Below are 25152 nucleotides of genomic sequence, written 5' to 3'. Positions count from 1 at the left end.
TCAGGTGTCTCCGGAAGGTGGTGATTGACTCCGCTGTCCTGGCGTCGTGAGGGAGCTTGTTCCACCATTGGGGTGCCAGAGCAGCGAACAGTTTTGACTGGGCTGAGCGGGAACTATGCTTCCTCAGAGGTAGGGAGGCGAGCAGGCCAGAGGTGGATGAACGCAGTGCCCTTGTTTGGGTGTAGGGCCTGATCAGAGCCTGAAGGTACGGAGGTGCCGTTCCCCTCACAGCTCCGTAGGCAAGCACCATGGTCTTGTAGCGGATGCGAGCTTCAACTGGAAGCCAGTGGAGAGAGCGGAGGAGCGGGGTGACGTGAGAGAACTTGGGAAGGTTGAACACCAGACGGGCTGCGGCGTTCTGGATGAGTTGTAGGGGTTTAATGGCACAGGCAGAGAGCCCAGCCAACAGCGAGTTGCAGTAATCCAGACGGGAGATGACAAGTGCCTGGATTAGGACCTGCGCCGCTTCCTGTGTGAGGCAGGGTCGTACTCTGCGAATGTTGTAGAGCATGAACCTACAGGATCGGGTCACCGCCTTGATGTTAGTGGAGTACGACAGGGTGTTGTCCAGGGTCACGCCAAGGTTCTTAGCACTCTGGGAGGAGGACACAATGGAGTTGTCAACCGTGATGGCGAGATCATGGAACGGGCAGTCCTTCCCCGGGAGGAAGAGCAGCTCCGTCTTGCCGAGGTTCAGCTTGAGGTGGTGATCCGTCATTCACACTGATATGTCTGCCAGACATGCAGAGATGCGATTCGCCACCTGGTTATCAGAAGGGGGAAAGGAGAAGATTAATTGTGTGTCGTCTGCATAGCAATGATAGTAGTGGAGAGGGTGGAGAGTTTTAAGTTCCTCGGCGTACACATCACGGACAAACTGAAATGGTCCACCCACACAGACAGCGTGGTGAAGAAGGCGCAGCAGCGCCTCTTCAACCTCAGGAGGCTGAAGAAATTCGGCTTGTCACCAAAAACACTCACAAACTTTTACAGATGCACAATCGAGAGCATCCTGTCGGGCTGTATCACCACCTGGTACGGCAGCTGCTCCGCCCATAACCGGAAGGCCAAAAAGATCATCAAGGACAGCAAACACCCGAGCCATTGCCTGTTCACCCCTCTATCATCCAGAAGGCGAGGTCAGTACAGGTGCATCAAAGCTGGAACCGAGAGACTGAAAAACAGCTTCTATCTCAAGGCCATCAGACTTTTAAACAGCCATCACTAACATTGAGTGGCTGCTGCCAACATACTGACTCAACTCAAGCCACTTTAATAATGGGAAATTGATGTAATCAATTTATCACTTGCCACTTTATATCATTTATATTAGATCATGTTTACATAACCTACATTATTCATCTCATATGTATATACTGTACGCCATACCATCTACTGCATCTTGCCATCTTGATGTAATTAGATGTATCACTAGCCACTTTAAACAATGCCACTTAATATGTTTTCATAACCTACATTACTCATCTCATATGTATATACTGTACTCTATACCATCTACTGCATCTTGCCATCCTGATGTAATGTATCACTAGGCACCTTTAACAATGCTGCTTTATATGTTTTCATACACAACAATACTCATCTCATATGTATATACTGTACTCCATACCATCTATTACATCTTGCCTATGCCGTTCGGCCATCACTCATTTATATATTTTTATGTACATATTCGTATTCATTCCTTTACACTTGAGTGTACAAGGTAGTTGTTGTGGAATTGGTAGATTACTTGTTAGATATTACTGCATGGTCGGAACTAGAAGCACAAGCATTTCGCTACACTTGCATTAACACCTGCTAACCATGTGTATGTGACAAATACATTTGATTTTGATTTGATAATGGGCCTCTGCGTGCCTATGTAGATATTGCATAAAAAAAATCTGCCGTTTCTAGCTACAATAGTCATTTACAACATTAACAATGTCTACACTGTATTTTTGATCAATATGATGTTATTTCAATGGACAAATGAGATTCATTCCAATCCGCCAGAATGTTGTCTTCTGTCTTTTCTCCCTGTTGAATAAGGATACGTGAGAATGGAGTTTCCCGCAATTCACTATTGTTATTTTTGAGATGGTACTCTGATCACTCATTTTCCTGGAAATCAACTCATTAATTTCTTACTCATCCCTCTCTTATTGACTGAGGGATGTCCTTCAGGGACATCCTTCAGACAAAACGGAGGAGCAATATCTCCTTCAGTTGCCCTGGACCTTGACAACCCTGATTGGATTCCTTCACTAAGCCACCAGCACATAGGAACAGAGATGAGAGAATGAGAATAATCAAGGTTGATCTCCCCACAAAGAATCATTACAACTGCAAACACCATTTCCAATGTCCTCTTATTCCTCTTTTTCTTGCTCCTCTTCAAATCAGTAGTCTCTTTCCCTACTGCGCCAACATCCCAACCCCCACCTCAGCTCACCCCATTTCATCCATCTCTACACTGCTTGGGTGGTGCATCCTATCTGTCACTCATCACCAAGGCAACAGACCATTGGGATGCTGGTCACTACCCCAGGAGAAGAAAAAAAAGAGGGAAAAAAAGAGAAGATAGACAGAGTCAGAAGTGTGCACGGAGAGAAGCGATAGAGAGCATAAGAAAGCACAAGATTGAGAGCAGGAGAGAGAGAGAGAGAGAGAGAGAGAGAGAGAGAGAGAGAGAGAGGAGAGGGAAAGAGCGAACGATCGAGAGAGAGAAAGAGCAAGAGAAAGCACAAGATTGAGAGTAGGAGAAAAAAGAGTGAGAGAGGGAGACAGAGAGATCAAAAAGTATTGGTCTATTGTGCGACACAAAGGGACTAGCGCGTGTCTGTATAGTGCAGGGTCCTCCTCTCTCTCGGCTCATTGCTCTCTGAACAATATGGCAAAGAGAAGAGCTACTGAATACTAATGGAGAATTAACTTACTCACATGGCAGCACAATGGAGCACAGGGCCACACAAGTGGTCAGGTCAAGGGCCCTTATACAGGGCAGACACAGACACGCACCCCTCATTTTTAAAAATGTTTATTTTATTTTACAAATCGATACTTGGAGTCACAGTACTGGCAGAAAAAATATTGCGATACTCTACAGTATCAATGTTTTTCCCCCATCCCTAATGTTTCAACCCACCTCATGTCTCTAGCCCCCACTCTCCTCTCGTTGCACCCTCTTTCGGTTGTTTAACTTACTCACAGATGAGTTAACTGTGTGATATAACCACCCAGCAAAAATTACCCCACTGTGTATTTGGTGGGCAAGGTGGGAATTGCTGACACCATTCAAACCAATGAGAGTTCGGAACTTTAAAGCCAATTATCACAAGTTATTTTTATGCAAACGTTACTAAGTGTTTAAGTGTTCTGTTGTGTAATGTAAACATAAATGTATCTTATACTGCCAATGAGTACGTTGACATGAACAGTAATTCAGTATGCAGATTATGTTATAGTCCTGTAAACATCTTACTCTGCTTATGTTAAAATCGGTGTAAGGTCAAAATCGAAGTTAGCACAAGTCGATTTCAAACACCTGGTTTTCTGAACACCTTAAATTGGCGTTCCAGCTGTGTATTTGATCTGCGCGTGTGCTAGTACCAGCTGAAGGAGCCTTCCTCTTCAGCATGAAGTCATTTTGGAACAACAATGGATGCGTATTAGAAATAGTTTTCACATACAAACTTTGCATGTCTGAACTCAGAATCACGTTTGCTGTGGTACAACATTTATTTTGATTGGCAATTTCCTGCATTTATCAAAGTGCCATCAGGTAGCCTGATTTAAGATGTGTCCATGTAAACAGGATTATTAAGGAAATCATTATTCTTGCAAAGTATGTACACATTTTAATCAAACTATTATATTAATCAGACTATCCACAATAAATCGCATTATTGTGTGCATGTAACCGTACTCAATGATTAAGTCTATAAAAAATCGAATCAAAGTTTCCTTGTCACGTGCGCCGAATACAACATTACAGTGAAATGCTTACTTACAGGCTCTAACCAATAGTGCAAAAAAGGTGTTAGGTGAACAGTAGGTAAGTAGCGAGGCTACATACAGACACCGGTTAGTCAGGCTGATTGAGGTAATATGTACATGTAGGTATGGTTAAAGTGACTATGCATATATGATGAACAGAGAGTAGCAGTAGCGTAAAAGAGGAGTTGGCGGGTGGTGGGTGGCAGGACAATGCAGATAGCCTGGTTACCAATGTGCGGGAGCACTGGTTGGTCGGCCTAATTGAGGTAGTATGTACATGAATGTATAGTTAAAGTGACTATGCATATATGATAAACAGTAGTAGTAGTAGCAGCAGCGTAAAAAGAGGGTTTGTGGGGGTTGGGGGGGGGGCACACAATGCAAATAGTCCGGGTAGCCATTTGATTACCTGTTCGGGAGTCTTATGGCTTGGGGGTAAAAACTGTTGAGAAGCCTTTTTGTCCTAGACTTGGCACTTCTACCGCTTGCCATGCGGTAGAAGAGAGAACAGTCTATGACTGGGGTGGCTGGGGTCTTTGACAATTTTTAGGGCCTTCCTCTGACACTGCCTGGTGTAGAGGTCCTGGATGGCAGGCAGCTTAGCCCCAGTGATGTACTGGGCCGTATGCACTACTCTCTGTCGTGCCTTGCGGTCAGAGGCCGAGCAATTGCCGTACCAGGCAGTGATGCAACCAGTCAGGATGCTCTCGATGTTGCAGCTGTAGAACCTTTTGAGGATCTCAGGACCCATGCCAAATCTTTTTAGATTCCTGAGGGGGAATAAGCTTTGTCGTGCCCTCTTCACGACTGTCTTGGTGCGTTTGGACCATTCTAGTTTGTTGTTGATGTGGACACCAAGAAACTTGAAGCTCTCAACCTGCTCCACTTCAGCCCCGTCGATGAGAATGGGGGCATGCTCGGTCCTCCTTTTCCTGTAGTCCATAATCATCTCCTTAGTCTTGGCTACGTTGAGGGATAGGTTGTTATTCTGACACCACACGGACAGGTCTCTGACTTAGATAAATGCATGTTACATAAGAAACTTTTAAGTTAGTGAAAACTTTGTTGTCATTCTGATACAATGTTATGGGCAGCTGATCCAAAAAGATGGGCTTATTTCAGGCAAAGTGAGGGCTGACCTAACCAGATATGGGCTGCCCAAACTGGGCCACACTGGGACAATGCCTTGTGGAGCCGATTCGCTTTTGTGGGAAGCCTACATGTGTCCAACAATTTAGCCCGCATTGGGCCCACATCATGCCAATGTGGACATGTTTGCTGGAGAGCTGCAGGCTCCGACAGAGATCAAATGCGCTTACGTGTGGTCTCAATTAAATAGCCTGTAGGCTATATGTATGGGCAAAGAAGCACGACACAGTTGTCTTTCCATGGAAATGAACTTCCTAAATATGATAGGCTCTGACATTGACTGGAAATAAATATTGAGAACAGATTTGTCTGCCTGCAAATCGTCTCACTCCTATCAACGTTATGCAAAACGTAGTTCAAGTAAGTGTCTTCTCGCCTATTCTATTTCGCCCCAACGCTACTCTCTTTCAAATGCCATCCACCCTATTGGCTGATATAGCCCAATAATATGATAGCCTAATACACTATACAGCGTTTGAAAAGTATGTGGACACCTGCTCGTCGAACATCTCATTCCAAAATCATGGGGAATAATATGGAGTTGGTCCCCCGTTTACTGCTATAACAGCCTCCACTCTTCTGGGAAGGCTTTCTACTAGATGTTGGTACATTGCTGTGGGGTCTTCCATTCAGCCACAAGAGCATTAGTGAGGTCGGGCACTGATGTTGGGCCACTAGGCATGGCTCGCAGTCGGCTTTCCAATTCCTCCCAAAGGTGTTAGATGGGGTTTAGGTCAGGGCTCTGTGCAGGCCAGTCAAATTCTTCCACACCGATCTCGACAAACCATTCTGTATGGACCTCGCTTTGTGCACGGGGGCATTGTCATGCTGAAACAAGAAGGGGCCTTCCCTAAACTGTTACCACAAAGTTGGAAGTACAACATTTTCTAGTAATGTGGTGTAATGTTAAGATTTCCCTTCACTGGAACTAAGGGGCCTAGCTCAAACCATGAAAAGCAGCCCCAGACCACTATTCCTCCTCCAACAAACTTTACATTTGGCACTATGCATTCGGGCAGGTAGCGTTCTACTGGCATCCACCAAACCCAGATTAGTCTGTCGAACTGACAGATGGTGAAGTGTGATTCATCACTCCAGAGAATGTGTTTCCACTGCTCCAGAGTCCAATGGTGGCGAGCTTTATACCACTCCAGCCGACATTGGCATTGCACATGGTGATCTTAGACTTGTCGGCTACTCGGCCATGGAAACCCATTTCATGAAGCTCCTGACGAACACCTGGTGTGCTGACATTGCTTCCAGAGGCACTTTGGAACTAGGTAGTGAGTGTTGCAACCGAGGACTGACGATTTTTACACCTACGCGCTTCAACACTCGGCGGTCCCATTCTGTGAGCTTGTGTGGCCTACCACTTTGATGCTGAGTCATTGTATCTCCTAGATGTTTCCACTTCACAATAACAGCACTCAGTTGACCGGGGCAGCTCTAGCAGGGCAGAAATTTGACGAACTGACTTGTTGGAAAGATGGCATCGTTGAAAGTCACTGAGTTCTTCAGTACGGGCCATTCTACTGACAATGTTTGTCTGTTGAGATTGCATGAATGTGTGCTCGATTTTACACACCTGTCTGCAATGGGTGTGGCTGAAATAGCAACATCCACTAATTTTAAGAGGTGGCCACATACTTGTGTAGTGTATAATGGGCCCAGGGTGCTAGCTACATATGAGGACACCGAGGTATGGACCTCTATTTTTTTCAAAAGTGCAATTTTGTCTTTAAGACAACGTTAATTACAATTTCACCCTAGTGTTCCATTTGTACATGTGCATTTGCGGGGCACAACAAAAAAAGAAACCAAGCCAATCATCAAACCGTTCTTCTCGCTAAAAATTCCCTTTCTCCTCCATGTCTCATTCACTCAATTGCATTCCGACTGCTCCCTCCAGACACGCTTACCGAGTGCGCACACAAGCTCCGGTTAGACCTACAGAAATAAACGACTATAAAAATGTATCATCTAACTGATAGGACACACAAGCTACATTCCTTGCCAAATGATGACAGTTTTAACACAAATTCCAAATGCACTGGTTGATTAAAGTAGGAAAATGTGTTGTGTCCCGTCTATTTTCCACTTATGCTACTTCGTGAACTGCTAGTGCCATTTAGAATAAAACAAATAGGATGTCAGTCAGGGACTCAACTTATTGTTGGTAATTAGAATAATAGAATACAAAAAGGTGCCATTTCAAAACTTGATTATGCACCACCTTGTAACGGCGGTCGTACAAAGGGGACCAAGGCGCGGCGTGTAAAGTGCACATATTTTACTTTAATGAAAACACTAAATCAAAACAACAAAAACGACCGTCAACAGTTCCGTCAGGTTACAAGGAACAAAACAGAAAACAACTACCCACAAAACCCAAAGGAAAAACAGGCTGCCTAAGTACGGCTTCCAATCAGAGACAACGATAGACACCTGCCTCTGATTGGAAACCATACCCAGCCAAAACATAGAAAACAAACAGAATGCCCACCCACCTATCACACCCTGGCCTAACTAAACAGAGAAAACACAACTCTCCTAGGTCAGAGCGTGACACACCTCTTGTTACAGCGCCTTCTGAAAGTATTCACACCCTTTGACTTTACTTTTTTTTTTAATTATGTTTAGACATTTTTTTTAAATGAATAAAAAAATGAAATGTCTTTAGTCAATAAGTATTGAAGACTTTTCTTATGGAAAGCCGGAATAAGTTATAATACATCTCATGAACTAACTTTGTGTGTAATAACAGTGTTAACATGATTTTTGAATGACTACCTCATCTCTGAATCCCAAACATACAATCATAGTGTATTCGGGAAAAGTATTCAGACCCCTTGAATTTTTCCATTGTTACTTTACAGCCTCATTTGAAAATGTATTTAAAAATATGTCCTCGTCAATCTACACACAATACCACATTTTGACAAAGCAAAAGCAGGTTTTTAAAATGTTTTCCAATTTCTTATAAATAAAAACCGTAAATTATCACATTTACATAAGTATTCAGACCCTTTACTCAGTACTTTGTTGAAGCACCTTTGGCAGAGATTACAGCCTTGGGTCTTCTTGGGTATGACACTACACGTTTGGCACACCTGTATTTGGGGAGTTTCTCCCATTCTTCTCTGCAGATCATCTCAAGCTCTGTCAGGTTGGATGGGAAGCGTCGCTGCACAGCTACTTTCAGGTCTCTCCAGAGATGTTAGATCAGGTTCAAGTCCGGGCTCTGGCTGGGCCACTCAAGGACATTCAGAGACTTGTCCCGATGCCTCTCCTCCATTGTCTTGGCTGTGTGCTTAGGGTCGTTATCTTGTTGGAAGGTGAACCTTCGCCCCAGTCTGTGGTCCTAAGTGCTCTGGAGCAGGTTTTCATCAAGGATCTCTATGTACTTTGCTCTGTTCATCATTACCTCGATCCTAACTAGTCTCCCAGTCCCTGCCGCTGAAAAACATCCCGACAGTGTAGAGTGCCAGGTTTCCTCCAGACGTGACGCTAGGCATTCAAGAGTTCCACCTTGGTTTCATCAGACGAGAGAATCTTGTTTTTCTTTAGGTGCCTTTTGGTAGACTCCAAGCGGGCATTCATGCCTTTTACTGAGGAGTGGCTTCCGTCTGGCCACCCTACCATAAAAGGCCTGATTGGTGGTGCTGCAGAGATGGTTGTCCTTCTGGAAGGTTCTGCCATCTCCACAGAGGAACTCTAGAGCTCAGTTAGAGTGACCATCGGGTTCTTGGTCACCTCCCTGACCAAGGCCCTTCTCCCCTGATTGCTCAGTTTGGCCGGGCAGCCAGCTCTAGGAAGAGTCTTGGTGGTTCCAAACCGCTTCCATTTAATAAATATGGTGTTCTTGGAGACCTTCAACGCTGCAGAAATGTTTTGGTACCCTTCCCCAGATTTGTTGCTCAACACAATCCTGTCTCTGAGCTCTACTGACAATTCCTTCGACCTCATGGCTTGGTTTTTGCTCTGACATGCATTGTCAACTGTTGGACCTTATATAAACAGGTGTGTGCCTTTCCAAATCTTGTCCAATCAATTGAATTTAGCACAGGTGGACTCCAATCAAGTTGTAGAAACATCAAGGATGAACAATGGAAACAGGATGCACCCGAACTCAATTTTGAGTCTCATAGCAATCGGTCTGAATACTTATGTAAATAAGGTATCTGGTTGATATTTGTAAGAAATTTGCAAAACTTTCTAAAAACCTTTTTTTCGCTTTGTCATTATGGGATATTGTGTGTAGATTTATAAGGGAAAACATGTATTTAATCCATTTTAGAATGAGGCTGTAACGTAACAAAATGTGTTAAAAGTCAAGGGGTCTGAATACTTTCCGAATCTTTAAGGTTCCTCAGTCAGATTCAACCACAAACACCAGGGAGGTGTTCGTTTCAATGCCTCACAAAGAAGGGCAACTATTGGTAGATGGATAAAAATAAACAAAGCAGACATTGAATATCACTTTGAGCATGGTGAAGTTATTAATTAGGCTTTGGATGGTATCAATACACCCAGTCACTACAAAGGCGTCCTTCCTAACTCAGTTGCCGGAAAGGAAGGAAACCGCTCAGGGATTTCCCACGAAGACAATGGTGACTTTAAAACAGTTGCAGGGTTTAATGGCTGTGATAGGAGAAAACTGATGAATCAACAACATTGTTGTTACTCCACAATACTAACCTAAATGAAAGAGTGAAAAGATGAAGCCTTTACAGAACAGAAATATTCTAAAACATGCATCATGTTCACAATAAGGCACTAAAATAAAAAAAGACATTAACTTCATGTCCTGAATACAAAGCCTTCAGTTTGGGGCAAATCTAACACATCACTGAGTAATACTCTTAATATTTTTAAGCACGGTGGTGGCTGCATCATGTTATGGGTATGCTTGTCATCGGCAAGGACTTGGGAGTTTTTTGGGGGGATGAAAAGAAACGGAGTAGAGCTAAGCACAGGAACAATCAGAGGATTACCTCTTCAGTCTGCTTTCCAACAGACACTGGTGGACAAATTCACCTTTCAGAAGGAAAATAACCAAAAACACAAGATCAAATATACACTGGAGTTTCTTAACACATCGAATTTTACTGAGTGGCCTAGTTACAGCTTTAACTTAAATCAGCTTGAAAATCTATGGAAAGACTTGAAAATGGCTGTCTAGCAAGATACCGTAAAGTTTGTCTGTAAAGGGTATTTGCGAATAACTGCTCCAGGAATGAGATATGCATCACTTCGCACTGGCAACTTTTTTCATTTTGAAAAAAATTCTGTTGTATATTATTTTGTTATTTAGTTTTTTTACTACAAAATTGGTGTGTCTTGACTGTGATAAGGGCTTGGGAAGTAAAAGTGTCTTGTCTGCTAAATTAACAAAACAAGGCTATGCCATTGCACAGCCATTAGGCTTCTACAATCAAGAGCCACCATTAGGTTACTGCCTTTTTGAAGATTGTGTTCCACCATACACGCTGAACAAAAATATAAACACAACACGTAAAGTGTTTCTCCCAATGTTTCATGAGTTAAAATAAAGGATCCTAGAAATGTTCCATCTGCACACAAAATATTATTTCTCTCAAATTTTGTTCACTTTTTTTTTTTTTACATCCCTGTTAGTGAGCATTTCTTCTTTGCCAAGATAACCCATCCACCTGACAGGTGTGGCATATCAAGAAGCTGATTAAACAGTATGATCATTACACAGGTGCACCTTGTGCTGGGGGCAATTTTATTTCACCTTTATTTAACCAGGTAGGCTAGTTGAGAACAAGTTCTCATTTACAACTGCGACCTGGCCAAGACAAAGCAAAGCAGTGCGACACAAACAACAACACAGAGTTACACATGGAATAAACAAATATACAGTCAATAATGCAATACAAAAAGTCTATATACAGTGTGTGCAAATGAGGTAGGATAAGGGAGGTAAGGCAAAAAATAGGCCATAGTGGTGAAATAATTACAATATAGCAATTAAACACTGGAGTGATAGATGTGCAGAAGATGAGTGTGCAAGTAGAGATACTGGGGTGCAAAGTAGATAAATAACAGTATGGGGATGAGGTAGTTGGATGGGCTATTTACAGATGGGCTATGTACAAGGTGCAGTGATCTGTGAGCTGCTCTGACAGCTAGTGCTTAAAGCTAGTGAGGGAGATATGAGTCTCCAGCTTCAGTGATTTTTGCAGTTAGTTCCAGTTATTGGCAGCAGAGAACTGGAAGGAAAGGCGGCCAAAGTAGGAATTTGCTTTGGGGGTGACCAGTGAAATATACCTGCTGGACCGCGTGATACGGGTGGGTGCTGCTATGATGACCAGTGAGCTGAGATAAGGCAGGGCTTTACCTAGCAAATACTTATAGATGATCTGGAGCCAGTGGGTTTGGCGATGAATATGAAGCGAGGGCCAGCCAACGAGAGCATACAGGTCGCAGTGGTGGGTAGTATTTGGGGCTTTGGTGACAAAACAGATGGCACTGTCATATACTCCATCCAATTTGCTGAGTAGAGTGTTGGAGGCTATTTTGTAAATGACATCGCCGAAGTCAAGGATCGGTAGGATGGTCAGTTTTTTGAGGGTATGTTTGGCAGCATGAGTGAAGGATGCTTTGTTGCAAAATAGTATGCAGATTCTAGATTTAATTTTGGATTGGAGATGCTTAATGTGAGTCTGGAAGGAGAGTTTACAGTCTAACCAGACACCTAGGTATTTGTAGTTGTCCACATAATCTAAGTCAGAACTGTCCAGAGTAGTGATGCCGGACGGGCGGGCAGGTGTGGGCAGCGATCGGTTGAAGAGCATGCATTTAAGAGCAGTTGGAGGCCACGGAAGGAGAGTTGTATGGCAATGAAGCTCGTCTGGAGGTTGGTTAACACAGTGTCCAAAGAAGGGCGAGAAGTACACAGAATGGTGTCGTCTGCGTAGAGGTGGATCAGAGAATCACCAGAAACAAGAGCAACATCATTGATGTATGTAATGTGTTCCGGAACTCCAATTTGAGCAGCAGCAGCTGAAAAATGAGCTCCTACAAATATTGAAATTTACATGGTTTTTAGAGTGAAGTACATCGGAAAAAAGCAAAAGAAAACTGCAAGACTGAATAGGAGAAAAAACAAGCAACAAACAAAGAAGATAGGCTTTTGAAAAATAACTATTTTTCATAAAATTGTAGTTATCTTAGCAAGCTGAATTGTTTACCAGTTGCTAAGCAGTTGCTAGGGACTCTTTTGGAAGAAGCTATCTAGCTAACGAAGAACAACAAAGAATATCTAGTTAACAGAAGAAAAGAAAGAGAAAATCAGGACAGAAGAAAAAATGATATCAAAGTGAAACAGTTCTCTAAAGACACAGGAGACAATAATACAAGAAACAACACTTCTGTAGCTTGTCAACTATGTGTCTGTCTATCCCTGTTCTCTCCTCTCTGCACAGGCCATACAAACGCTTCACACCACGTGGCCGCTGCCACTCTAACCTGGTGGTCCCAGCGCGCACGACCCACGTGGAGTTCCAGGTCTCCGGCAGCCTCTGGAACTGCCGGTCTGCAGCCAACAAGGCTGAGTTCATCTCAGCCTATGCTACCCCCCAGTCCCTAGACTTCCTGGCGCTGACGGAAACATGGATTACCACAGATAACACTGCTACTCCTACTGCTCTCTCTTCGTCTGCCCACGTGTTCTCGCATACCCCTAGAGCATCGAGCCAGCGGGGTGGTGGCACTGGAATCCTCATCTCTCCCAAGTGGACATTCTCTCTTTCTCCCCTGACCCATCTGTCTATCTCCTCATTTGAATTCCATGCTGTCACAGTTACCAGCCCTTTCAAGCTTAACATCCTTATCATTTATCGCCCTCCAGGTTCCCTTGGAGAGTTCATCAATGAGCTTGACACCTTGATAAGTTCCTTTCCTGAGGATGGCTCACCTCTCACAGTTCTGGGTGACTTTAACCTCCCCACGTCTACCTTTGACTCATTCCTCTCTGCCTCCTTCTTTCCACTCCTCTCCTCTTTTGACCTCACCCTCTCACCTTCCCCCCCTACTCACAAGGCAGGCAATACGCTTGACCTCATCTTTACTAGATGCTGTTCTTCCACTAATCTCATTGCAACTCCCCTCCAAATCTCCGACCACTACCTTGTATCCTTTTCCCTCTTGCTCTCATCCAACACTTCTCACTCTGCCCCTACTCGGATGGTATTGCGCCGTCCCAACCTTCGCTCTCTCTCTCCCGCTACTCTCTCCTCTTCCATCCTATCATCTCTTCCCTCTGCTCAAACCTTCTCCAACCTATCTCCTGATTCTGCCTCCTCAACCCTCCTCTCCTCCCTTTCTGCATCCTTTGATTTTCTCTGTCCCCTATCCTCCAGGCCGGCTCGGTCCTCCCCTCCTGCTCCGTGGCTCGACGACTCACTACGAGCTCACAGAACAAGGCTCCGGGCAGCCGAGCGGAAATGGAGGAAAACTCGCCTCCCTGCGGACCTGGCATCCTTTCACTCACTCCTCTCTACATTCTCCTCTTCTGTCTCTGCTGCTAAAGCCACTTTCTACCACTCTAAATTCCAAGCATCTGCCTCTAACCCTAGGAAGCTCTTTGCTACCTTCTCCTCCCTCCTGAATCCTCCTCCCCCTCCCCCCCCTCTCTGCGGATGACTTCGTCAACCATTTTGAAAAGAAGGTTGACGATATCCGATCCTCGTTTGCTAAGTCAAACGACACCGCTGGTCCTGCTCACACTGCCCTACCCTGTGCTTTGACATCTTTCTCCCCTCTCTCTCCAGATGAAATCTCGCGTCTTGTGACGGCCGGCCGCCCAACAACCTGCCCACTTGACCCTATCCCCTCCTCTCTTCTCCAGACCATTTCCGGAGACCTTCTCCCCTTCCTCACCTCGCTCATCAACTCATCCTTAACCGCTGGCTACGTCCCTTCCGTCTTCAAGAGAGCGAGAGTTGCACCCCTTCTGAAAAAACCTACACTCGATCCCTCCGATGTCAACAACTACAGACCAGTATCCCTTCTTTCTTTTCTCTCCAAAACTCTTGAACGTGCCGTCCTTGGCCAGCTCTCCTGCTATCTCTCTCAGAATGACCTTCTTGATCCTAATCAGTCAGGTTTCAAGACTGGGCATTCAACTGAGACTGCTCTTCTCTGTGTCACGGAGGCTCTCCGCACTACTAAAGCTAACTCTCTCTCCTCTGCTCTCATCCTTCTAGACCTATCTGCTGCCTTTGATACTGTGAACCATCAGATCCTCCTCTCCACCCTCCCCGAGTTGGGCATCTCCGGCGCGGCCCACGCTTGGATTGCGTCCTACCTGACAGGTCGCTCCTACCAGGTGGCGTGGCGAGAATCTGTCTCCGCACCATGCGCTCTCACCACTGGTGTCCCCCAGGGCTCTGTTCTAGGCCCTCTCCTATTCTCGCTATACACGAAGTCACTTGGCTCTGTCATATCCTCACATGGTCTCTCCTATCATTGCTATGCAGACGACACACAATTAATCTTCTCCTTTCCCCCTTCTGATAACCAGGCGGCGAATCGCATCTCTGCATGTCTGTCAGACATATCAGTGTGGATGACGGATCACCAGCTCAAGCTGAACCTCGGCAAGACGGAGCTGCTCTTCCTCCCGGGGAAGGACTGCCCGTTCCATGATCTCGCCATCACGGTTGACAACTCCCTTGTGTCCTCCTCCCAGAGTGCTAAGAACCTTGGCGTGATCCTGGACAACACCCTGTCGTTCTCCACTAACATCAAGGCGGTGACCCGATCCTGTAGGTTCATGCTCTACAACATTCGCAGAGTACGACCCTGCCTCACACAGGAAGCGGCGCAGGTCCTAATCCAGGCACTTGTCATCTCCCGTCTGGATTACTGCAACTCGCTGTTGGCTGGGCTCCCTGCCTGTGCCATTAAACCCCTACAACTCATCCAGAACGCCGCAGCCCGTCTGGTGTTCAACCTTCCCAAGTTCTCTCACGTCACCCCGCTCCTCCGCTCTCTCCACTGGCTTCCAGTTGAAGCTCGCATCCGCTACAAGACCATGGTGATTGCCTACGGAGCTGTGAAGGGAACGGCACCTCCATACCTTCAGGCTCTGATCAGGCCCTACACCCAAACAAGGGCACTGCGTTCATCCACCACTGGCCTGCTGGCCCCCTACCTCTGAGGAAGCACAGTTCCCGCTCAGCCCAGTCAAAACTGTTCGCTGCTCTGGCACCCCAATGGTGGAACAAGCTCCCTCACGACGCCAGGACAGCGGAGTCAATCACCACCTTCCGGAGACACCTGAAACCCCACCTCTTTAAGGAATACCTAGGATAGGATAAAGTAATCCTTCTAACCCCCCCCCCCCCCTTAAAAGATTTAGATGCACTATTGTAAAGTGGTTGTTCCACTGGATATCATAAGGTGAATGCACCATTTTGTAAGTCGCTCTGGATAAGAGCGTCTGCTAAATGACTTAAATGTAACGTATACAGAGAAAAGAGCCGGCCCGAGGATTGAACCCTGTGGCACCCTCATAGAGACTGCCAGAGGTCCGGACAACAGGCCCTCCGATTTGACACACTGAACTCTATCTGAGAAGTAGTTGGTGAACCAGGCGAGGCAGTCATTTGAGAAACCAAGGCTATTGAGTCTGCCGATAAGAATGTGGTGATTGACAAAGTTGAAAGCCTTGGCCAGGTCGATGAATACAGCTGCACAGTATTGTCTCTTATCGATGGGTCGGTGATCTGTTAATTAACTTGGCTTTCGAAGACCTTAGAAAGGCAGGATAGGATAGATATAGGTCTGTAGCAGTTTGGGTCTAGAGTGTCTCCCCCTTTGAAGAGGGGGATGACCACGGCAGCTTTCCAATCTTTGGGGATCTCAGACGATACGAGAGAGAGGTTGAACAGGCTAGTAATAGGGGTTGCAACAATTTCGACGGATAATTTTAGAAAGTGAGGGTCCAGATTTTGCAGCTCTTTCAGAACATCAGAAGAAGCTGGGGGAGGCTTGGGCAAGTTGCTGTGGGGGGTGCAGGGCTGTTGACAGAGGTTGGGGAAGCCAGGTGGAAAGCATGGCCAGCCTTAGAAAAATGCTTATTGAAGTTCTCAATTATCGCGGATTTATCGGTGGTGACAGTGTTTCCTAGCCTCAGTGCAGTGGGCAGATGGGAGGAGGTGCTCTCATTCTCCATGGACTTTACAGTGTCCCAGAACTTTTTGGAGTTTGTGCTACAGGATGCAAATTTCTGTTTGAAAAAGCTAGCCTTTGCTTTCCTAACTGCCTGTGTATATTGCTTCCTAACTTCCCTGAAAAGTTGCATATCGCGGGGGCTATTCGATGCTAATACAGTACGCCACAGGATGTTTTGTGCTGGTCAAGGGCAGTCAGGTCTTTTTAATGGGGCATGCTTATTTAAGATGGTGAGGAAAGCACTTAAAGAAAAACTAGGCATCCTCTACTGATGGAATGAGGTCAATATCCTTCCAGGATACCCGTGCCAGGTCGATTAGAAAGGCTTGCTCGCTGAAGTGTTTTAGGGAGCGTTTGACAGAGATGAGGGGTGGTCGTTTGACCGCAGACCCATTACGGACATAGGCAACGAGGCAGTGATCGCTGAGATCCTGGTTGAAGACAGCAGAGGTGTATTTTAAAAGGCCACTCTAAAGGGTGCAGTTTGGTCACACAACACAATGCCACCAATGTCTCAAGTTGAAGGAGCGTGCAATTGGCATGCTGACTGCAGGAATGTCCACCAGAGCTGTTGCCAGTGAATTTAATGTTTCTCTACCAATGTCGTTTTAGAGAATTTGGCAGTACGTCCAACCGGCCTCACAACCGCAGAACATGGTGTCGTGTGGGCGAGCGGTTTGCTGATATCAATCAAAGTTGCAAACAGAGTGCCCCATAGTGTTGGTAGGGTTATGGTATGGGCAGGCATAAGCTACGAACTACGAAAACAATTGCATTTTATCGATGGCAATTTTAATGCACAGAGATAGCATGCCGAGATCCTGAGGCCCATTGTCGTGCCATTCATCAGCCGCCATGTTCCAGCATGAAACAGCCCCATGTCGCAAGGATCTGGAAGTTGAAAATGTCGCAGTTCTTCCATAGTCTGCATACTCACCAGACATGTCACCCATTGAGCATGTTTGGGATGCTCTGGATCGATATGTACAACAGCGTTCCAGTTCCTGCCAATATCCAGCAACTTTGCACAGTCATTGGAGAGGAGTGAGACAACATTCCACAGGCTACAATCCACAACCTGTGAAGGAGATGTGTCGCGCTGCATGAGGCAAATTGTGGTCACAGCAGATACTGACTGGTTTTCTGATCCACTCCCCTACTTTTTTTTTTAAAGCTATCTGTGACCAACAGATGAATATCTGTATTCCCAGATCCATAGATTAGGGCCTAATTTATTTATTTTAATTGACTGAATTCTTTATATGAACTTTGAAATTGTTGCATGTTGAGTTTTTACTTGGTTTGGCATAATATAACTTGTTTATATTACAGTATCAATAAATTCATCTTAAATGGCACTTGCTTTTTCATTGACTGAATATATAATGGGGAAATTGAGCAATTAGGATTTGTTATCTGTAAAAGTTTTGATAAATTAGGCATTGTTATGATCTGCTGTCACATAGATAAATGCACAAATGTTTTCCCGTTCAAGTACTCAATGAGAGTACTCGAACAGTCAAAAATATTGAAATGCCCATCCCTACTCCAAATAGCATTTCAGAGTTTTTTCATTAAAACTCAGACCCTGGGCCACATGAGAATCTCTGGTATTTTAATTGATTTCTTAGGCAATTTTTGTGCATTATGATCTTGACTTGGGTGGCAAAATTGCAGGGACTGGGCCTGCAAAGTGAGCTGCGTCACATACACCTAAAAATAACATTGTGGGACTGTGGTTGGGTTGGGGAACAGTTCTTGCGAGAGCAGGTGGGAGTCGGACAAGAAGTCAGCGGGAACGGGCGGGAACGGGCGTGCACGGTATGAAAAGCAGCGGGCGCAGGATGAAGAAATCTGTCCTGAGTAGTCCTCTAATCCGTAGCTCAGCTCCTTGGAGTGGCCTGTTCAGTACCCATAGTGTGGGCTGGGAGGGGGGGGGGGGGGGGGGGTAGAGAGGGGCAATAGAGCACAAAGCTGTGGATTTACAGACTAGCTAGGGATTGAGGTTCGCTCTGTCTGCTAAATTGAAAATGAATAAAAATTCTACACAAATCTAAACTGAACATTTCTACTCATGGTATCTGGATGTAAAATTAATGAATTGAATCATCAAACCTCTCAGACAACCATGCAAGAACAGAACAAAGAATAGAAGAGGATTCAGTATGAATAACCAACACAGCAGCGAACAGAATAGTATTTAGTATACCAACAGAGCAGTCCTGAGGAACCACATGGAACACACATCCACACCCAGACCCAGCAACCCCCACAGGCTCACAGACACACACAAACACACTTCATAAGCCTAAAATATAGAACAGAATTCAGACTAATCAAACTCAACAAATCCCCCAATTTCAACAATGAACATGCCTTTGAGTTTGAGTAAAGTCACTGTTTTCAACCCTTCTCCTGTCCCACACAATAGAGTAGCCTAGCCACTGCCAGCAACACAGACACCCCAAAGATTAAACATACGTGTTGGATTTCTGATGCTAAAAACAGCAGGCCAATCAAAACACAAAAAGCACCCCGGTAACCAATCACAAAGCCCTCTAGAACAGCAGCAGCCAATCACAGGAGGGAGAGTTCAAAACAGTAAACAGTCCCACAGCTGGTTTAGATTAGTAAGAGATACTCAGCGGAGGTCCCCCACAGCTTGAGCAGAAAAGAGAAGAAAATGAAAAGAACACACATTTTCTGTGTTTCCTTTGGCTGTTTTAAGATGAGAGCTGTTTCATGTGGCAACTCAGGGGACCTGTTTGGAAAAATATGCTTCTGGTGGTGCGTGTCTCCTTTTTTGTTATTCTAATGAAGAATATCTAAATCGCTGAGATGATATTTGCCTAATTTTCTCTCTCATTAGAACCTCTGCTCTTGAAACCATTTTTTTCCTTCTTCAGAACATGATCCGTTTTTCTCTCATCCACAACAGCTAAGAAAGTGCTTTAGCTGGGCTGTCTGTCTGCCTCCCTGGCTTTGCCTTTCAGATTGATTCACAGTTATCCGTCTTGAGAAGGTTGAAAGAAACATTGATGTATCAAGCGACATATGCACTGAGTTCCTAATATTGAGTTGTATCCACTTTTGACTCAGAACTGCCTCATTTGCCAAACCCAGATTTGTCTGTCAGACTGCCAGATGGTGAAGCGTGATTCATCAATTCAGAGAATACGTTTCCACTGCTCCAGAGTCCAATGACAGCGAGCTTTACACCACTTCAGTCAACGCTTAGCATTGTGCATGGTGATCTTAGGCTTGTGTATGTAAACCGGCCATGTAAACCCATTTCATGAAGCTCCAGACTAACAGTTTTTGTGCTGACGTTGCTTCCAGAGGCAGTTTGGAACTCGGTAGTGAGTATTGCAACCAAGGACAGACGATTTCTACACTCTACACGCTTAAGCACTCGTTGGTCCCATTCTGTGAGCTTCTGTGGCCTACTATTTTGAGGCTGAGCCGTTGTTGCTCGTAGACATATTCACTTCACCACAACAGCACTTACAGTAGACGGGGGCAGATCTAGCAGGGCAGTCATTTGACGAACTGACAAGTTGGAAAGGTGGCATTCTATGACAGTGCCACGTTGAAAGTCACTGAGCTCTTCAGTAAGACCATTCTACTGCCAATGTCTGTCTATCGAGCTTGCATGGCTATGTGCTCGATGTTATGCACCTGTCAGCAACAGGTGTTGCTGAAATAGCTAAATCCACTAATTTGAAGGGATGTCCACATACACAAACACATACACTACCGTTCAAAAGCAGCTTCATTAAATAGTACCCGCAAAACACCATTATCAACGTCAACAGTGAAGAGGCGACTCTGGGACGCTGGCCTTCTAGGCAGAGTTGCAAAGAAAAAGCCATATCTCAGACTGGCCAATAAAAAGAAAAGATTAAGATGGGCAAAAGAACAGACACTGGACAGCGATACAGATGAAGTCAGAAGTTTACATACACCTTAGCCAAATATATTTTAAACTCACTTTTTCACAATTCCTGACATTTAATCCTGGTAAAATTCCATGTCTTACGTCAGTTAGGATCACCACTTTATTTTAAGAATGTGAAATGTCAGAATAATAGTAGAGAGAATGATATATTTCAGCTTTTATTTATTTCATCACATTCCCAGTGGGTCAGAAGTTTACATACACTCAATTAGTATTTGGTAGCATTGTCTTTAAATTGTTTAACTTGGGTCAAACGTTTCAGGTAGCTTTCCACAAGCTTCCCACAATAAGTTGGGTGAATTTTGGCCCATTCCTCCTGACAGAGCTGGTGTAACTGAGTCAGGTTTGTAGGCCTCCTTGCCCGCACACGCTTTTTCAGTTCTGCCCATAAATTTTCTATAAGATCGAGGTCAGGGCTTTGTGATGGCCACTCCAATACCTTGACTTTGTTGTCCTTGAGACATTTTGCCACAACTTTGGAAGTATGCTTGGGGTCATTGTACATTTGGAAGACCCATCTGCGACCAAGCTTTAACTTCCTGACTGATGTCTTGAGATGTTGCTTTCATCCCACTCCTATCCCCTGTAACTATTTCCCAGGTCGTTGCTGCAAATGAGAATGTGTTCTCAGTCAACTTACCTGGTAAAATAACAGATAAAAAATAAAATAAAAAATATCCACGTAATTTTCCTCCCTCATGATGCCATCTATTTTGTGAAGTGCACCAGTCCCTCCTGCAGCAAAGCACCCCCACAACATGATGCTGCCACCCCCGTTCTTCAGAGTTGGAATGGTGTTCTTCGGCTTGCAAGCCTCCCCTTTTTTCCTCCAAACATAACGATGGTCATTATGGCCAAACAGTTCTATTTTTGTTTCATCAGACCAGAGGACATTTCTCCAAAAAGTACATTCTTTGTCCCCATGTGCAGTTGCAAACCGTAGTCTGGCTTTTTTATGGTGGTTTTGGAGTAGTGGCTTCTTCTTTGCTGAGCGGCCTCTCAGGTTATGTCGATATAGGACTTGTTTTACTGTGGATATAGATACTTTTGTACCCGTTTCCTCCTGCATCTTCACAAGGGCCTTTGCTGTTGTTCTGGGATTGATTTGCACTTTTCGCACCAAAGTACGTTCATCTCTAGGAGACAGAATGCGTCTCCTTCCTGAGCAGTATGACGGCTGCGTGGTCCCATGGTGTTTATATTTGCATACTATTGTTTGTACAAATGAATGTGGTACCTTCAGGCGTTTGAAAAATGCTGGATGAACCAGACTTGTGGAGGTCTACAATTGTTTCTGAGGTCTTGGCTCATTTCTTTTGATTTTCCCATGATGTCAAGCAAAGAGGCACCGAGTTTGAAGGTAGGCCTTGAAATACATCCACAGTTACACCTCCAATTGACTCAAATGATGTCAATTAGCCTATCAGAAGCTTCTAAAGCCATGACAGCATTTTCTGGAATTTTCCAAGCTGTTTAAATGCAGTCAACTTAGTGTATGTAAACTTCTGACCCACTGGAATTGTGATACAGTGAAATAATCTGTCTGTAAACAATTGTTGTAAAAATTACTTGTGTCATACACAAAGTAGTTGTCCTAACTGACTTGCCAAATCTATAGTTTGTTAACAAGAAATTTGTGGAGTGGTTGAAAAACAAGTTTTAATGACTCCACCCTAAGTGTATGTAAACTTCTGAATTCAACTGTATGGCTTTTTCTTTGCAACTCTGCCTAGAAGGCCAGCATCCCGGAGTTGCCTCTTCACTGTTGACGTTGAGACTTGTTTTGCGGGTACTATTTAATTAAGCTGCCAGTTGAGGACTTGTGAGGTGTCTGTTTCTCAAACTGGACACTAATGTACTTGTCCTCTTGCTCAGTGGTGCACTGGGGCCTTCCAGTCCTCTTTCTATTCTTCTGGTTAGACCCAGTTTGCGCTGTTCTGTGAAGGGAGTACTACACAGCGTTGTACGAGATCTTCAGTTTCTTGGCAATTTCTCGCATGGAATAGCCTTCATTTCTCAGAACAAGAATAGACTGACGAGCTTCAGAAGAATGTGCTTTGTTTCTGGCCATTTTGAGCCTGTAATCGAACCCACAAATGATGATGCTCCAGATACTCAACTAATCTAAAGAAGGACAGTTTTATTGCTTCTTTAAATCAGCACAACAGTTTTTAGCTGTGCTAACATAATTGCAAAAGTGTTTTCTAATGATCAATCAGCCTTTTAAAATGATAAACTTGTATTAGCTAACCCAACGTTGGAACACAGGAGTGATGGTTGCTGATAAATGGGCCTCTGTATGCCTATGTAGATATTCCATTAAAAACATGCTGTTTCCAGCTACAATGGTCATTTAAAACATGAACAATGTCTACACTGTATTTCTGATCAATTCGATGTTATTTTAATGGACAAAATGTGCTTTTCTTTCAAAAACAAGGACATTTCTAAGTGACCCCAAACTTTTGAACGTAGTGTATGTAGAATGCTAGTATGGGTATTCGGACATGGCCCCTGTCAGGTAGCTAGGCCTGCTGTCTCAGACACAGCCACAGTGAGTCTCTCTACTCCACAGGAATGCATATGGAATACCTAGATAGGCTCTTCGGTCTCAGGAGACAGGTCTAAATTAGACCTTAATTATAATTAAGCCTATTTGTGATACAAGGCCAAGACCGCCTTGCATTATTCATAAGTCAGTGCTCTTACAAATGCTCTGATTAGATGCTCAGAAACAGCTATCTTCTTGCCACCCGAAACTAAAGGGCAACGACTGAAATTGGAACAGACATCAACCCAGCTCCTGGCATACAGGATGTTTCCCTTACCCTCTCTCTCTCTCTCTCTCCCATGATAATTTCTCACATACAATAAGAGTGATAGGCACATTGACCATTTAGCACTCTGCCCCATCTCCTTTCGCCTGCTGTTCCTCTGCCCAGCGTTGATCACAACAGGAGCCTTGGCATGGCAGCATACAGGTGCTCAGATTGCAATGCTGCCTATGTTGTGTTGGCACAGCTCCTAGGCCACAATAACACTAGCTAGACTGGCAACCGTGACAGACTGGCAGGTTCTTGGAACACCTCTAGAGCTGGCCTGCCAGACCAGTAATACTGGAATAGTTCTAGAGCTGGCCCGCTGGTCCATTATTACTCAACACCTCTAGAGCTGGCTGGCCTATTGGTCCAGTAATACTGGTTGTGCCAACCAGTGGTTGTGCTAACCAGTGGTTGTGCTATCACCAGTGGTGAATATTTCTAATGAACAGAGTGGTTGTGCCAATATCAGTGGTGAATATGTCTGATGAACAGAGTCTGGTTGTGCCAACACCAGTAGTGAAAATACACTATCTAATGAACAGAGTGGTTGTGCCAACACCAGTGGTGAATATGTCTAAAGAACAGACTGTATATGCTGAGTGAACAGAAACCCTAAAGTCATAAATAATGAAGGTCATAGTCCGTCATCAATAATAGATGCAGCATGCAGCTCACAGCCTCCAACTACGCATGCACGCATGCACACTGTCATGACGTGGCCCTCTTTGGGGATAGCGAGTACCATCCCTCTCTCTCTCACCACCTCTCTCTTCCCCCTACACTCAGGCTCTGTTATCGCAGGTCATAAATTCCTAGAGGAGTCTCTCTCCTCATGCCCATGCAGTATATAGAGAGTTTCACAGGAGAACAAAGGAACCTCTTCCACATCACCGAACTTGAGAACTGAACAATGTCCATGTTTTTGAGAATGTGTATACGGTCGGGGGAGAATCCAGCTACGACCTGTCCATTTCGTTTAATGTTTGTGAAACTCATGAGAGACAATACAGCCACATTACCATAACTCTGTTTATTCAAGAGTCTCAGTTGTGAGGCTTGCATCTAATTGTTGTATAAAATGAATGAGTAAAGATGAAACTATTTGTGAAATTATGTAATGTGATTTTAAACTGTTTAATGAAAGAAACTCCAATTCCCTTTGGAGTTTAACTAAGTCATAGGCCCGCCCCATGAGCACAGACATTGCTCTGGCATCATGGGACAGCCCTTTCCTACGGTTCTGGATATAACCCCCACCTTGGGAATTTCCCAGTAGACCAGTATCTCGATCGTGAGGGAGCTAAGGTTGAGTAGAGACCATGCGTACCTCGACCATCGAGGGAGCTAAGGTTGTAATGGTTGCTGAATCTTTTAACCATACCACGTGGTTAAACTCTGAGACTATCGATCTGACAGAATAAGAGCTACTCTTCGATACTAATTACTAGTCTGCAGCTAGAAATTATGTACCCGTGAATGCGAGGACCGACAACCGCCGAAATATCTATTCTATAAGAACATTTCTGAATGGGACTCTGAACTATTCATTCTAACCACGAAAGAGAGAGAGGGTGGACAAACTTTCCAACAGAAAAGGACGATTCCAACAGAGATCACGATGACACACTGAGCGTAAATATATATATTGATTGCAATTATTCCCGAATGAGTGAGCGTTCATGTCCAAAGGATTAGCATTTCAATTGTTAGAATTATCAAGTGTGTAGTGACTCATTTGCGTAATTCCCGCCTTTCTCAGTCTACACCCATTTCCCTTTTGTCAACCAAGCCGCAATGCCGGTTTAGCCCAAAAAGGCACATCCCCTATCATTTCCTTGTAACCATATCTACTTTGTTTGTTTGTTTGTTTGTTTGTATGTGCATTTCTGTGATTATTTAGTTAGGTAATAAATAAATGATTGAGACAATTGATGTATGGATGATTCATAGAGAAGACTGGGTTCATGCAGATAACCAACAATTTACGAGGTTTGGAATGAGTAACGTGACGTAAAG

The 25152-nt window shown here is 44.5% G+C and overlaps 1 protein-coding gene across 4 annotated transcripts in view; it reads right to left on the bottom strand.

Moving 5' to 3' along the window:
- Positions 1-25152, bottom strand: part of LOC106571806 (actin-binding protein WASF1) — a 181977-nt gene that overhangs the window by 88822 nt on the left and 68003 nt on the right. The gene's annotated exons all lie outside the window — the stretch shown is intronic.

This window comes from Salmo salar, chromosome 15 (assembly GCF_965601325.2).
Source record: "Salmo salar chromosome 15, fSalSal1, whole genome shotgun sequence".
Lineage (NCBI taxonomy): Eukaryota > Metazoa > Chordata > Actinopteri > Salmoniformes > Salmonidae > Salmo > Salmo salar.
Note: the sequence above shows the minus strand (reverse complement) of the source record. Positions and strands in the feature narration are given on the sequence as shown.